The sequence below is a fragment of the Pogona vitticeps genome, chromosome 3, assembly GCF_051106095.1.
Source record: "Pogona vitticeps strain Pit_001003342236 chromosome 3, PviZW2.1, whole genome shotgun sequence".
Classification (NCBI taxonomy): Eukaryota; Metazoa; Chordata; class Lepidosauria; order Squamata; family Agamidae; genus Pogona; species Pogona vitticeps.
In genome coordinates, this window is record NC_135785.1 from 94164428 (window position 1) to 94181444 (window position 17017).

General features: G+C 43.3%; 1 protein-coding gene across 2 annotated transcripts in view; it reads right to left on the reverse strand.

Annotated features, from left to right (window-relative positions):
- Positions 1-13583, reverse strand: part of TET1 (tet methylcytosine dioxygenase 1) — a 99500-nt gene extending 85917 nt beyond the window's left edge. The window contains exon 1 of one of the 2 annotated variants that reach the window (XM_020807992.3): positions 13218-13583. The gene's annotated coding sequence lies outside the window, so the exon portion shown is untranslated. Of the gene's footprint in view, positions 1-12958; positions 13074-13217 lie in introns of those variants that run through there. The other variant, XM_020807993.3, reaches the window with a different exon arrangement.
- Between the last annotated feature and the right edge of the window lie 3434 nt (positions 13584-17017).

A 17017-nucleotide genomic window follows, 5' to 3' on the forward strand; every position in this document is an offset into this window, starting at 1 on the left:
TTTTGCCTCCAGAGATAGTCCAGGTTTGATTTACTTTAGAACCCATTTGTTCATCTTTCTGGCAGTCCAGGGTATCCCCAAAGCTCTCCTCCAGCACCGTATTTATACTACTAGTATCATATGAGCTCTGCTGAATGATAGTACTGGTGGGTCAGTGAAACAGAGAGGTTATTGATTGATTGACTGATTGATTGATTTGATTTGATTTGTATACCGCCCATCTGGTCTATTCAACCATTCTGAGCGGCTACCTGTAACCATGGTTCTTCTAGTGGTCCTCTGTGAATCCACACAATTGGGTTGTTCTGCACCTGCTCAGGATCTCTTGGAAGTTTCTAGAGCTTAAAGACATGTGATTAGTAGGACATTTCCCCATGGAGCGCAAGCTCCATCCACCAGAAGTCCCCTCAGTTCCTGTAAGAGTCCATTGCTATCAAAGAACTATATTTTAAAAAATGATACATCAAAATAAAGGGTGACCTTATCCAGATGGAATTGAAGGAAGGGTGGATTTGATCTTAGGACTGCAAGTTTGCTAGTATGCTTAGCATATGTTCTTGCTACAAGGAAGGATGTTTTCAGAGAAAGTAATTTAAGATTGGAAGTAGTTATTGGTTCGAAGGGTGGTTGAGTGAGTACGGTGAGGACAAATTGTAAAGACCACTGAGGAAGAGGATGTTGCTGTGGGGGGGGTGAATATTTTGGAGTCCCTTGAGGAATTTCTTCAAAGTTGGGTGGGAAAAAAGTCTAGCCAAATCAGAATAAGATTGGTGAGCTACAATAGCTGAAATGTAAACCTTCAAGGTAGAATGAGACAGTCTGAGATGAAATAGATGAAAGATAAAGGTAAGTAAGGTCTTTAGAGACACTGATGTTGCAAGTAAGTTTTGAGAACTAGCAAAGGAGAGGAATGCCTTCCATTTATTTTTGGTATAACCATTGGGTTGAGGGGTTTCGAGCTCAATCAAGTATGTCTCTTATGGTGGGAGTATCCTCCACGCAGTCAGTTTCAAAGAGTCTATGTCCTGGTGGCAAACCATCCCGTTGTCCAGAGTGAGATGGTTGGGGATCGACGGGAGATGGAACACGTCCATTGACATTGACCTCAGGTGTGTGAACCACAGTTGTCATGGCCACCATGGAGCGAGGAGGATGGCATTCGACTGAAACTGTCAAAGTCGAATGATGGTTCGTTGTATGAGCGGTATCGAAGAAAATAGGTAGATTAGGTCTCTGGTCCAGTTTATCATAAAGGCACCTCTGAGTGAGCTCCTGTCGGTACCGGCTCGAGAGCAATATCTCTGACATTTGGTGTTGGTCTCAGAAGCAAAGACATTGATGTATGGAACATCCCACTTGTGGCAAAGCAGACTGAAAATGCCGTCATCTAGTGACCACTCGTGTGTTCGTGTGGTAAGGCAGCTGAGATGGTCTGCTACAAGGTTGTTGTCTGTGGCGACCATGGACAGCTACTGGGAAGATGTAGTGTAGGTAACACCATCCGCAGAGCTCGACAGCCAGATATAGTAATGAGAGGGAGTGGGTGCCTTCTTGCTTGTTTATATAGTAAAGAGCTGTCATATTGTCTGTAGCGAAATGTACAGCTTGTCCTGCAATGAGAGGTAAGGAGGTGTGAAAAGCCTTGATGACTGCTAAAAGTTTGTGGTGGTTGATAGTAAGAATTTCTCTCGTGTTGTCCATAGGCCAGGGATTTTGTGATGTTGACAATGGGTTCCCCATCCCGAGGGGCTGGCATCGGTGGTGACCTGTATTGTGAGTTGTAGAAGTTGGAAGGGTCTGCCAACAAGCAAGTGAGGAAGAGATGTCCACCAGGTGAGTTGACAGGCGATCTCGGGTGTTACTGTGAGGCATTTGGATGGATGATCTATCATGGGATTTAATAATGTTAGGTACCATGATTGAAGGGACCTCATTTTGAGTCTCGTGTGTTGGATAACAGCGGTTGTGAATGCCATGATCCCGAGAAAATGCTGGGCTTGATGTGCTGATACCAAGGCTAGAGGTCAGAATAGTTGAACTGCTTGTCTCAGTTTGGTGATTCTTTCTTGAGGAATAAAGGCTCTGGCTTGTAGGGAGTCAAAATACGCTCCGATATAGGTAGCAGTCTGTGAAGGTTCGAGATGGGATTTGGCAAGGTTCATCTTGAACCCGAGGTCTTGAAGAGTATTGAGAGTGAATTGGGTAGCTCTGACGGCATCATACATTTGGTAAATTTCTCGGTGCCATGGAAAGTCCGAATGGGAGGGAAACAAATTGGTATGAGATGTTGTCTAATCGGAATTGAAGAAATTTGTGATGATGCAGGTGGATGGAGATGTGGAAGTACGTATCTTGGAGGTTGATGAGGACAAACCAGTCTCCCTGTGAAATGGGATGATAGTGTCGCGTGTCAGCATTCTGAAGCATCTGGGTCGAATGAATGTACTGAGGTGTCTAAGATCAAGAATAGGACAGAATCCTCCATCCTTTTTCGGAACTGTAAAGTATCTTGAGTAGAATCCGTCATGCAAGGCGGAGGAAGTGACTAAAAGTATGGCATGTTTTTGTAGAAGAAGGGAAACCTCTTCTCGGAAAGTCAGTGAGTATGGGGTAGTCTTAATGGGTCCAGGTGGTGGAGTATGATCAAATTCAATAAAATATAGCCCTTTTGGATAGTATAAATGATCCACTGGTCATTAGTGATTCGACGCCAAGAACTGAGGAAGGGATGTACTCTGGTCTGGAATGGAGATAGAAGGAGTCTATGGATATTGCTTACCCTTCTTTTGTTGACGTTGAAAGGGCTGACAATGGGTCTGTTGCTGCTGCGGTTGAAAAGCAGGTGTTGTCGATGGACTGGAACTGGATCTGTCATAGGTTTGTGGTTTGTATGGTCAGTACGGTTGTTGGTATTGTTGAAAAGGCTGTTGGAAGAAAGGCTGCCTGTGAAACTGTGGGTGCTGGCAACGATAAGGTTGTTGGGTAGAATATGAGCGTGCTGTTTTACAGATTTTATGAAGGTTATCCATTACTTCATTCGTCTTGGAGTTAAAGAGGCCAGCACCATCAAACTGAAGGTCTTTAATTTGTGATTTGGTATCATCTGAGATGCCAGCAGATCTCAGCCAGGCATGTCGTCTTAGGGCGATAGAAGCTGACATAGCCTTAGAAGTGGCGTCTGCGGTATGGCGAGACATAATCCTTTGTTGTTTAGCCAGGGTTGTAGCCACACCATGGATGTTTAGGACTTCTGTCTTGAAAGAGTCAGGAGCCGCTTGGAGTATGGGTAGAATTTTGTTCCACAGTTGATGATGGTATGTGCTCATTGCAGCTTGGTAGTTTGCGACCCTCATAAGGAAGGATGTAAGAGAATATAGGCGTTTGCCTAAGATATCAAGTTTCTCCCTTCCCAGTTAGTAGGGGCTACAGACGATTTATTATGTGCTCTGGACTGACTGGATTCGACAATAATCGAGTTTGGTGTAGGATGTTTAGAGAGAAATGCTGTATTGGAACCATGGGTCTTGTAATGATTCTCTACACGCCTCGAGGTTTATAGTAAGGAAGGGGGTTTGTCCCATGATTCTTTCACCAATTCAAGCATAGCAGGGATGAATGTCAAGCTGAGAGGTGGCATCTTGTCCTGATTAATGTTGTCAAAGACCAGATCTTGTTTTTGAGGTGGTGGTTCTTCTATGTCTAATTGTAAGGATTTTGCCATTTGTATTACTAGTCAAGAGTAAGAGGTAAAATCTTCTGATGGGGAAGGTGGGTGATTCTCTGTGACATCAGAAGAAGGGGTAGGTAGATTAGAGGGAGATTCTTGAGAAACATCAGAATTGGAATCTGGAATGGAACAAGGAGAGTCTGAAGATGGTGATGGATGTGGAGGGTTAGTCGTCAATATCGAAGTAGGCGGTAACTGTGGAGTAGTACGTTGTTCAATGTCGGTAGTAGGAGGGGAAGGACCCTTATAAGTGGCAGTAACTCGTAGAGAGGTTTGGTGTTGAGATTGTTTGGAGGATTGTCTCACCCATTTAAATTGAGAGTGTTCTTGGACAGGTAGGAGAAGAGTGCGTTTGAGTGCTGATTTGGTTGGGATCGACATGCAGTGTGTCGATGTCTGGTATGCAGCAGAAGGACGATGTCGGTGTCCCAGTGGTGAAGGCTAAGTGGACGGTGAATGTTAAGATGGATAAACGTATCTCACCCTTTTAGGCTCGTCATAATATGCATGCTCAATCTAGTTGTCAGGGTAATAGGAGTCATAACAATGGTATGGATTCCCCTGTTCATATCTAGGTTGGTACCAAGATGGTTCAGGATAGTAATAATATTCTCTGTGTGGTGGGTCATATTGGACCAGTGAGGTGATTCAGATCCAGAGACTGGAATAGGTATCGCCCGCCCTAAAGATGTAGGGCTTGAATGGGCCGAGGCTGGGCTGGAATGAACAACAGCCGGAGATAGACCAGTACTCCGTGAAAGGCTGGCAATAGAAGCAGCAGCCTGAGCCAATGTCAAAGTCTGATCGTCTCTATCAGAGACAGAGACAGGGGTGTCTCTAGACGACTCCTCAAGGATCGGTGATTGTAATACCGAGGTGGATCAATACGGGTCGATTTCATTGTTTTTTGTTCTTCTTAGGTTTATCTTTCTTTTTCTTAGAAGAGTCATCAGGACGGGTTAGGGCCTTCGATGCGGACGTCAAGCTCAATTTTGAAGTCAACTTTGAATTGTCCTTTTGCCGAGGCGAAGGATTTGTCAGGTACAATATCGGGCGAGGAGTTTCACAACGTTCAAGAGTTGGAGATGTTGGCAGATCCATGGGAGCCGGATTTAAAGATTTTTCACGGAGGTAAGGGCGGAGTCTTTGAAGTCATAGCTTTAAGGTGGGTTTTCTAAGTTTTTTACACTCGGGACAGGAGTGTGTTTGATGCTGCTCCCCGAGACAAAAAAAGCAATGGTTGTGTCCGTCGGTAAGCGGGGTCTTATTCTTGCAGAGCACGCACCGCTTGAAGGGCCCAGGAGGGGCCATAAAAGATCAGGGAAAGAGAATGGAGAAAGGTGGGGGGGAAGGGAAAAATACTGTGGGAAGACTGAAAAACAAGTAAATTGAAAGGGGAAAACGGATAACTCACAGGGGAAAACGTCCAAAGAAAAGATGATTGAAAAATAAAGAAAGGATCTCAATGATCAGTAATCTCAACAATAGCAAGATCGCTCTAACATTCTGAAATAGGTTCAATTTAAGCAGTGGCAAAAAGGAACTGAGGGGACTTCTGGCGGGCGAGCATGCACTCTATGGGGGAACGTCCTACTAATCATGTCTTTAAGCTCTAGAAACTTCCAAGAGGTCCTGCGCAGGTGCAGAATAACCCAATTGTGTGCATTCACGGAGACCACGAAGAAGAACAATATCTAGCTGGGGATGGAGGTCCCAACCCTTGCCCTTTTATTTCCCTTCTGTGTCTCAGACAACAGTGAGCTCAAGTACAGTAAAAAAGGTATGCCTTTACGTACTTACTCTTGGAAGGTAATGTTGCCAGATTAGGACTGGACCAAAACACCTGGATGGTCAAGAGTAAAAATTAAACTGATCCTCCTTAGGCTGCCATATTGTATTTTTGCTCAGCTAACTTCCAGGGCCTTGTGTTATTGACTGCTGTCACATGTATCAGATCTATTTAGCCCATACCCATAACTGTCCCTGAAATCTGCTGCTTAGGTGACAAAGCTCTGAGAATCCCTTCATCCAGTAGTGATGCCAATTCCAATAACTTCTCAGGCAGAATTTCTAAGGGTTCTATCCCACAGACACACATTTACATTTCATTCACCTGGAGGGCTTCTGAGATCTGGAAACTGGCCTCCCATTCTTCCTGGGAAGTTTGGCATCTATGGAAGCTAGGCCTCCTAGAAAACACTGGGCACTTTCCTTTTTATATATATTAAACAGGAAACGTTAGATTTTTATGTATTTATTTATTTATTTGATTTATATCCCGCCCATCTGGTCTGGTCGACCACTCTGGGCGGCTTCCAATAAGGTGTATACGATAAAACATAAGGATTTTACAAACAGTCCATAACATATACAATAATAAAACAAATAATAAATGAAAGAAAAAATAAAGAAAGAATTAAATATTGACAGGAGGGAAGGCCTGAACCCTGTTTTTAGTTGACTCTTAAAAGTGCCAGCGTAGGGGCCGCACGAATCACCGGAGGAGGTTATTCCAGAGGCGAGGAGCCACCGCCGAGAAGGCCCGGTTTCGTGTCCTTTCCTAGATAGGCCTTGTTCTAGATTAGTGAAATGTAGTTGTAGTTAAAGATGTCTGTAGGTGTGTCCCTGTCAGCTGGAACTCCCAGAGTTCTGCCAGGGGAATCCCTGGGAGTTGACGCACCCCAAGAAGGGAGGGGGAGAAGGCAGACCCCTATCATCTAGCCATACGAAGGTACATCTGTTGACTGGATAACATGTTCTGCATAAGACAATTGTACAAAGCAGCATACTATGTAGCACCCTTTGATTTAAGAGAAAAAGAACGGGAGCGCACATGTTAACCATATTTGGCCTTATTCCCTCCAGTTAAAAGGCTCTCAGATAATACAACTAGGAAAGGTCATGATGAGCTGCTGCCAGTTGAAGTTGTTAGGTGAAGTTAGATCAGTTTCATCCAACCTAATGCCCTTCCAACATGCTAGACTAAATCTGCTATTATTCCTGGCAAGCTTTAGCTGAAGAAACAGGGTTTGTAATCCAACACATGTGAAGGCTGCCCAGTAAGAGAAGGCTGAATTAAATCAGCAAATTGTCTGACTCAGCATAACACAATTTTCTATTTACTAGACTAGACAGGTCACACAGAAAAAGCAGAAACTGGAAAAAGTTACTATAAATCCTCAATTCAGTCAGCCCACACATAGTCCAGAAAAGTAACATTTTCTATCTCTGGGGGAAAAGCAACACCTGGTATATTTTATCTTTATAGCTAATCTTCTGGCATTTGCTTAAGAATTATTCTGGTGTCAATGAAACACAAAACATGTTTTAGTTCCCTGGCTCTGTCATTTCCAGTTTTCTGTATAGTATAGAGTGTTGCCTAGGATGTTCAACAGAGCCAACGGAATCTTGACAGCTGCTACTTTCATTAAGATAAAAGCTAAAATTCCCCATAATTTGATCAACTTTAGTGTAAAGTTTTGGCCAGAAAATAAATGTTTCTTAACAATTGCTTATATATAGCTAGTTGGTTTACAGATTACCTCACTCCTTCTGGAATATAAAATCAACCTTTCTGGCTCTGCTTCTGTTCTAAAGCAGACTTCAGGTTTATATATAATATCTCTCTCTCTCTCTCTCTCTCTCTCTCTCTCTCTCAGCATACCTAAGGCCCAGCAGCCAGAGCTAGTTTTTTTTTTTTAATCAAATTTGTTAAGAATTAAGGGGCAGAGTGCTTCTGAACAAATAAGCACAGAACTCAAGCTCACAAGTCAGTTTGCATAAAATCCACTCCTGGTTTTCCCTGAAACATATTTTTTCAGCAACTAAACTCAGGGGAAGGGGAAGAAAGTTTTTTTAGTTGGAGATATTGCTAGGTAATTTGGAGTCAGAACCCCTCACCTGACCTACTATATAGTATAAATAACCTACCTAGAGGTGTACCAGCAAATCTCCATCTACACATGCCCCCCTTACTCTAGAATAAATTCTTTGGTCTTTTTAACAATTCTCTCCTGTGTCCTGAATCTTTATACAATGGCCATCATCCAACATAGAGATACAGCCTTATCTTATGGATGTTTACACAGAAGTAGACCCCACTAAATACAATACAGCTTTAGTCCATGGACTGCCACATAGGATTTTAGGATTTTGGAATGTTTCAACCACAGCATCGAGAGGATCAGTTCTACAGACACTGGCTTAAGGTCCTTAGAAGGAGGATGAGGTACAGATGCAATAAATATATGAATAAATCAATATCAACAAACCTAGTGGTATTTGTCTCCTCCAGGAACAAGTCTTTTGTAAAGCAAAGAGGTCTTACTTGAGACCTTGCGACAGACCCTCCCACACACACACAAAACAACAACAACATTAAGGGTTAGGACAGAGACTGGTCATGACAATGTGTTCTGTGGGATTTATTCCAGGGAAGATTGAGCACAGGCTGGCAGATTTAAGATTCCTAGATGCAGAACTTCATAATGGAGATATCCATTGATTTCCCAAGACTGCCAGGAAACAGTTAACATACTGCCAAAGGGAGAGATGCAACTGATAAGGACCATTACACAAGGAGGCTGACCCTTCTGTTCGGTTTAAGACAGTCACATGACCAATTGCCTAATAAAAGACCAGGCTAGGCTTGGGAGGGAGGGAAATGTTAGAAATAGTTAAATTTTGAGGACCAGAAAAGAAACAGAAGAGAAACGTAAGTGAAAGCCTACTGACCTTTCTGTGGGTATTAGAAAGGCTTAAGGGGAAATTGTCTATCTGTTGCCTTAATGTAATTTAGCTAGGAAAATGAAAAACAAATTGATGTTAATAGAAGAACTGCAGACTGTGCCTTTGCACATAAGATGGGGAAATTGCCCCATGATCTGTTCCATTTCTCTCCTCAACATATGTGCACATAAAGATATGACTGATTCTTCTAAATGGGACCACATAACTTGTGAATCAACTTACATGGAAAAATGCCATTTCAAAAAAAAAAAACTAAACTGGAACTGGACTTTCAGAGGTTCAATTGCTAACATTGCAAATCAATGCATGCTTCTGTGTCTCATTTGCCCTCAATTTACAGTGCATCTCTCCCTTTGGCAGAGGGCTTTCATGGTAAGTGAAATACTTAAGGGGTGGTTTTACCAGTTCCAACCCCCCATATGTTTCTATGGCCAAGCTGAGGTTCAAACCCAGGTCTCCTGAATCCTAGTCCACTACTCTATCCACTACACCACACTGGGTATGTAATAAATGTTTACTCACAAGTAGGCATTCTTTTCCAGGCAGGGAACGGGAGTTGGGTAATTAGTAGATGACGTGAGCTTTGAACCAGGCTGACACCACTGGCCACTGTGTTGTTATACCTAGACTGTCACTGCCAGGCCCAGGTGGGTCTACTACTGATGTCTGTATTGCCCACCCTTTTTAAAAAAGTATCTTTTTTTTCCTCCACCAGTTAGAGCTCTAAGTAAATGCAGGCCTACAATATATTCAGAACATGTTGTTTGTCCCCATAATTATCACCAGTAAGGGCACTGGGAAACATTTTGCCACCTATACATATCTGCTCAAAAAAAAAGCAACACTAGAGAGACACAGTCAGTCACAAATATTAATATCTTCCTATCCCCTCTTCTCCAAAGCTGGTACTATGTAAAACATTGATCTTAGTGAAAACATGTCAGAAATAGGGAAGGGAGAATAAGACAAGAATGGAATGATATGCTCTATGGCAAAAGATGCCATACTCCTCTAATGTAAGTGATGTATGAGACTTGCAGCAAAGCACACTTTGTGTATTTTTACACAGGGCTAGAGAATCTGTTGCCTTCCTGGCCTGGCTGAATTCCAAACCCCATCATCAGTCTGCCTGGGCAATGGTGAAGGATCATGGAGTTGCAGTTCAACTAGAAGGTTTACAAGTTCCTTAGCTCCACTTGAAAGGTTCATTGGCTTTTCAGATATCCACGTGTTAGGAACCGAAGCGGGCTGAGCAGCTGGTAAGTGGTGCCACCGCACTGACTCATATCATGCTGGTTCTGAAAAATTTACACTGGCTGCCGGTTGCTGCTCGGGCCGAATTCAAGATGCTTACTTTGATATATAAAGCCCGTCCTAAACAGCTTAGGACCTGGACCGTCATCTTCCATATGAGCCTGCCCGTCCTCTAAGATCAGGCCACGAGGCCCTTCTGAAGGTGCCATCCCTGAAAGAGGTGAGGGGGATGGCATGCCAAAATAGGGCCTTCTCGGCTGTTGCCCCCCAACTTTGGAACGCCCTCCCTATAGAGATCCGCCTGGCTCCGACACTTTTGGCTTTTCAGTGCCAGGCAAAGGCCTTTCTGTTTAGCCAGCATTTTCATTAAATAGTATTCTTCAGCTGGCCATAAGAGCAACAGGATTTATTAATATTAATGTTTTAATGATTGTTTTTAATATAAGATGTTATTATAATATTGTCTATTTTTAATGGTTTTAATGTTTTAAACGTTTTAATATTGTACACCGTTCAGAGACCACTGGTAATGGCACAACTAAAAAAATATTGTAAATAAAATGAATAAATAAATATTCTGATTACCTATAATCAGGATTGTTTAGGGTTGAATCGGCTTACCTCTATATGAGTACAGTTTAGTTTTGGCCCTCCATCTTAAAAAGAAGTTATTAAATTTTTTTAAAGCACGCATGCCATTATCATTTGCTGCTAAACTCTCTTTCCCCCATGTCTTTTCCACTCATTAAGATCAGCAAGGCTTATCTAAATACACAGGGTGTGCCACTGTGAACCCAGCTTTTTAAGGGAAGAAAAAACAAAACAAGATAAGGCAGACTACACAAATTTTTGTCCAAATATTATCATTTTTTTCGGGGGGGGGGAGGCTTTCTCTCCCTATGATTTCTATTATGTAGGACAATTTAAGATGCAACCTAACCCTATTCAAATAAGACAGTATGTCCACAGATTCCCCCAGATGTCCTCAGTGCCGACAAGGCAGGCAAGATGTGGGTATTACACTGTGGTTCAAACTAGCGCTGATCTTGAGTATAATCTCAGAGACACACTTCTTTGCCATGTTCTGGGCATGTGACCAATGCAGCCACTCTTTAATTAGAATACAAAACCTTCCAGAAAATCAACTAAATGCTGCTTTAAGATTCTGTATCATCATCCCATGCGCATACACACACACACAGTGTGCATTGAGCAGTTCTTCAACTGCCCTGTTGCCCTCAGCAAGAGCATTACTATATTCAAAATGCTGCCACACACAAATTGAGGACGGACTTCCAAAAACATACTCCATCCACTTTCAAGCATAGAAAGAAAATCAGGCTCCACACATTAGATTCTGTGTAGACGGTTTTTTTAAAACGAGACGATTGTTGTGTTTTACCATTTTTCCACTTAACGTTTCAATATTTCTAGAAATGTGAGGTGCCTTGGCAAATGACGCCCGTTATCACAGTCACACTAACCAGTTTGCTCTTCACTTCATGGGTCAGTCTACAGCAGATGGGCTGGTAAACATGCCTGAAAGGACAACCCAGGATGTTCGCTCTCTTCAAAAATGCAATCGAAGGGGGGAACCTTCAAAAGCACCAGCTCTATCAGCCAAAGGAAAGAATGACTTTGAATATTTATGGAATTGCTGAACAACAAGTTATTTGATGCACGAGACCACACCATTTAAAAGCTGCTTTATACTTTAGGAAGCAATATAGTGTGACAGGAATTCCAGTGGCATGTGGGAAGCAGAGAAAAGCAGGCGGCGCGGTGCGCAAGACAGAACCAGGGCCAATCACAGTCCCCCTGTACATTGCGGGAAGGAAGACATGCATCTCCTGTCACAATTTACATCGGATGATTAAGCACACATCCAAACTGCAGCGGCTTCTCCAGTCAGCAGTACATGAATGTATTGAACCATCCAGACCGTGTACCGGCATTTTAGCATGTGCTGTCCCACCCACCCCATCACCTCACCCACCTCCCATGGCTACAAAAGCACAATTCCTGACACATGAACGATGCAAACCGACATGTGCGCATGCAGGACTGCAAACTTGGTCCCTCTATACACGGAAAGGATGCGCCGATCTGCCTCCAGTAAAACGCTCTAACCTTCCTACCCCACATTTTTTCTTCAAGGATAAATGCAGCAGCAGTCCCCTTATGGAGGAGCCAATACATGATAAAAAGGTGGCCACTGTCCTTTCCAATTTAAACAACAAAAGTTCTAATCATGCATTCACACATTTGCTTCCCTGCAGAGACGGCTTTTGGAGAAGCAGAACTGAGCATTGCTCTCTCATGACTCAAGCTTATATATAATGTGGGAAGATTGGCCGGTGGCTTTCTTCTTCTTTTTGGCCACCTTATCATACTCCAGTGACGGATTCAGAAGAGAACGAAGGAACCCCCCCCCCCCACACACACACCATGGTGAGCTACCCTGTGACCCAAGGGTGCTCTGGAAGATGGGATGCGGGCAAGCCAAGTTGCCTGCAGCCTCTCTACTGGCTCTTAAAGGGAGAAGCCTACGTGTTGGGCAATAACAACATACAGAGAAACGCCATTCCAGAAGCAAGTTTATCAGCACCAGAAGGGGGATTGGGGGGGGGAGTCAAGCCACCGCCTCTGCTCTGGTTTCAAGCAGATGGTTTCCTGGGGTTTCTTCCGACTGCAGAGCTCCCCATCCTACAGGCTGGTGGGGAACCAAACAAGGAGTTAAATACGATTTTTCATTTACGACAATGCAATGATTAATTAGCTGTGAGATCCGCCAAGATGCACCACTGTAAGAACCCACAGACACATCACAGTTTTAACCCATTCGGCTTTTAAAAAACAAACAAATAAACACAGAAGCGACGCTAGAGGCATTCCCCTTCCCCCCGCAAAGTAACTTCTGGAAGATACTGTTTGCCTTGCCTTTCCTGAAAAAAGGAAAGCATGAGGTGGGGAAAGGCTCGGCGGACGACCTGGGTCCTTTAAATCGCCCCCACCCTCTTTTGTATTTAGAGCAGCTTTGCTTGCCTGGCGGGTTTTTCTAGGCAGGCTGGGGGAGTTTTAAGGCGATTCTGCACTAGGATCGCCACAGATCGGACCCCGCCACCATTTATTATCTTGTTAAAGCCAAAATACCCGTGGACATTTTAGTTACTTTCTTTTTCTGAACTGAGGGAACTTCCGACCTCTCCGTTTTTCTTTTCCCCTTACCTTCCCATTCACCCGCAGAAAACTTTTCGGCCGCGCTGAACTTTCTGACCAACTTCTAATTGCCTCGCCTTCCACCTCCTTTCCACGTCCGTCTTAAGCGAAAAACACATCGAAGTTTTGGGAAGGGGCTGCCTTCTTAACCCACCCGCTCAGCAGCTCTCCGGGGTTCGAGCTCCCGAACGGGCTCCACCATCGCTTCCCTTTCGACTCCCATCCTCCCCAGGCAGCTGCTCGGCGGAATCGATCCGCTAATACATACCAGGCTCGCTGCGTTGTCAGTAAGATCCGAGGAGGACGAGGGCGATCCGTGCATAGCTTTGCAATCCGCAACTGCAGAAAAGCAAGTAAAGTTTCATGGCTTGTCCTGCCAACTTGTCTTTCCAGGCAGGAGAAGGATTTTTAAAAAACACACCAACAATAATTTAAAAAAACATTAAGCTTCGTAAAATAGGGGAGACCCCCCTCCCCGCCCCCCCGAGCAATGGGGGAATAAAACGTGCTCTCCCCGGAAGGTTAGCAACTTCCCCGGCCAGACCCTCTGGGAGGGAGGCTCGGCGGAGCTGTGCTCTCGAGCTGGACCGAGCCCTCCAGCGAGAAGCAAAACGCGAGCTGGATCGCCATGCCGGAGTGGGATTGCTTATAGACTTTGCTCCTAGGCTGTCAGGTCTAATGGTTAGCCCAAAGCTTTGTTTTGGATTTCTTTCCAGCAGATAAGATGCAGTTGTATACTGTGGATAATTTTTTTTATTTTTCAGTAAAAAACAATGAATTTCTCTAAATCTCATTTTCTTTTGTGTTCAGAAATCAGGTTTAAAACTGGGTTGTGGTCAGAACATGCACGCTGTAAAACAACAACAACGACCCAGATAGCTGGAATATTTTATTTATTTCATCTTATTTAACAATATTCATGAGCCAATGGGGTGCAGTTGGATTAGGTGTTGGGAGTACTGGGCTAAAATCCCTGCTGGGCCATGGAAACCCAAGGCATTATGGCAATTGTAAACCACTCTCTCATACCTTGGAAAGCCTCTTAGGATCATCGTAAGCTGGAAATGATGTGGTGGCAACAATATTCGTAAGATGCCCAAAGAGCCCTGAGGTATCCCAATAAAATAAAGTCTGGTTTTTAACATTCCAACAAATCACAAATGCACTTTTTAATGGTTGTTGTGGGTTTTTTGGGCTCCTTGGCCATGTTCTGAAGGTTGTTCTTCCTAACGTTTCACCAGTCTCTATGGCCGGCATCTTCAGAGGACAGCACTCTGTACAGTGTTGTCCTCTGAAGATGCCGGCCACAGAGACTAGCGAAACGTTAGGAAGAACAACCTTCACAAGACGGCCAAAGAGCCTGAAAAACCCACAACAACCATTAGATCCCGGCCGTGAAAGCCTTCACGAATGCACTTTTAAATGATTGATTAAAATGTGTATAGTGTTATTTTCATATCCACTATTGAGAAAGAGTAAATCCATTGATTCACTGGATATCTAGCACTACAATAAATCTAGGCTGCAGAATAATTAAGTGTTTGCAGTTCTTTAATGATGGGGGTGGTGAGGTTTGGAGAACTTTGATGACCTTCACAGATTTCCCCTGCCTCAGTTTCAACCAAATCATGACCTCCTTTTGGCTTTCTCAGAAGAGAAGCAGGACCCTTTCCGCTTCTGCCACCACCCCGCCAAGATTAGCATGGTGAAGTGGTGAACTTGAGTGGTTAGTGTTGGGCTGGGACTTGGAAGATCCTCCCCCCCCCCTTGTGCTGTGAAAGTCACTGCTGTCTCTCGACTTGACCAATAAGATGGCTGGAGAACCATGTGGGCCATTTGCACTCAGTGGCTGAAAGGCAGGGTATAAATGTGACAAATAAACAGATTAAAGGTCAAATCCGCCCTCTCCCTTGAAGTCAGCAGCTGACCTGGCAACAATCATGATCCCTCAACTGTCTCTCATAGTGTTGTGGTGAAAAAACAAACAAAAAAACACAAAGTAGATTTTTTTGGAGGAAATATAATAAATTTCATTCAATAATTGACCAAGCTGTAGGCATTGTACAACCTTTAGAAACACACACAAGCCCCTCTTGTCAGGTTGTCTTGTAAATTAAGAGTAATGTACCTTTACCTTGCAAGATCTAATTTTTACTAGAAATCCATGGTCAATACCTATATTCCTATTGACAAAGCAAGAAAGCATGCATTTAATATGTGTCTTTTGGAGGATTAGACCGAGATAGGACGCTGGCATGCAAAGAAGAACAGAGCTTCAGTACTGTTAATGGTCTTGTAGGTGAAAGTATTCCAACAAGAGTCCTTTGCATGAAGAGATATGTGTGAAAAATGCTAAATGCTACAATCTGAAAATCCCTCTATTGCATAACTATGAAAGGTATGGGAGTCCTCTTTTGCAGGGCCAAGATATATTTCGATGCAGCCTTCTTTGCAAGATTCCTGGCAACCAAGAGGTGCTATGTGTGGTACCAGAATCTACTAGGGAACCACAGTCTATTTTCCAGCCATCCCAATCCAACCTCTAAGATTAAGACACACACAGAGAAAGACGTATGCAATAAAACTCTTGGCAGAATCCCTGCAAGGTGCACTATCAATGCTGAGTGTGGAGGATGGATCAAGCTTGGTAGAGAAACTTCCACCAACTTTTTCTCCTTCTGGAATGTGAGACAGATAGACCCCCATACATGGTCTGAGAGATGCAGTGCTCTAAATTGCATGCCACACTGGGACTCATACACTCACCTTCAGCTGTTTAGTAAGAAGGCTGAGGTAGGGAACTCCCTCAGTTGGAAGCCATTGGTATACATTAACTGCAGAGAGTATTTATCTGTTTTCCCTAACCCACTGCTTCCAAATATTTTCGAGTTCATCACCCAGCAACCTCTGGATAAAGAAGGGGAAGGTTGGAAGTTATAGCCTAAAACATCTGGATGGCCCAAGGATAAGGACTGTACTGTATGTGGAATTTGAGAACAGTAATATACTGATATACCTTAAATACCTCCTTATTGGTCTGTGATTAGGCAAATTATGTCTAAACAAGAAAGGTAATCAATGTTCACTGCTTAGGAGATTACTGTCATGCACGCTTGTTGGAGTTGGCTGTTAGGTTTTGCCCAATGCTTATAACAGAAACTAGAGATAACATTAATATTTCATGAATGCTTCATGTAGTATTTCTTCAATACGATGTAGCTATTAAGGCATGAGGCCTTGGTTGTTTCTTCTGAGTAGCTAGCAAAGGTAACCTGAGGTAACTCTTGACGAGTAACAGAGCATTGATTACAATTTATTTCCACATGTTGCAGGAAGTGGATTGTAATCCATTAAAGATCACAGCAAAATAAATCTGTTAATCTTAAAGGTATCACAATTTCTTTTGTATTTCATACTGGCAGGGTAGCTCAGTGCTTTAGGTGTTTTGCTGCGTAGTCAGAGGTTGGGAGCTTGATTCCCCACTGTGCCTCCTGCAAGTAGAGCAAGCCTGTGTGGCTCTTGGGTAAGCTGCCCAGTCCCAGGGTGCCTCCAGAAGAAGGGAATGATAAACCACTTCTGAGTGTTCTCTACCTGGAAAACCCTGAAAAGGGTTACCATTAATCAGAATCAACATGATGCCATTTATTATTGTTATTATTATTATTCAAAAGCTCCAGGCACAGTCAAAATTATAACAACATTGACTGGTATTATATAACAGATACAAGTTTTAACCAAAAACCTAAGTATCTGTTAAATAACAATGCAGTATGTATGCTGTTCCTACTACAGTATTGCTTTTTTTTTTTGTAGCTCTGATGGTGTGACTTCTGAGATCTGCAACTGCTTATGGTACTCTGTGAAAATTCTTGATATTGTTCCCAAAGCCCCAGTGACTATGGGGACCACTGAAGTGTGCTTCTTCCGGAGGCAAAATGTTTTGATTGCCAGGTCTCTGTACTTTGTTCATTTTTCCAATTCTTTATTTTCAACTCTGGCATCCCCTGGCATTGCAATGTCAATTATCTGGAAATTTCTTCGTTCTATTACTACTATGTCTAGTGTGTT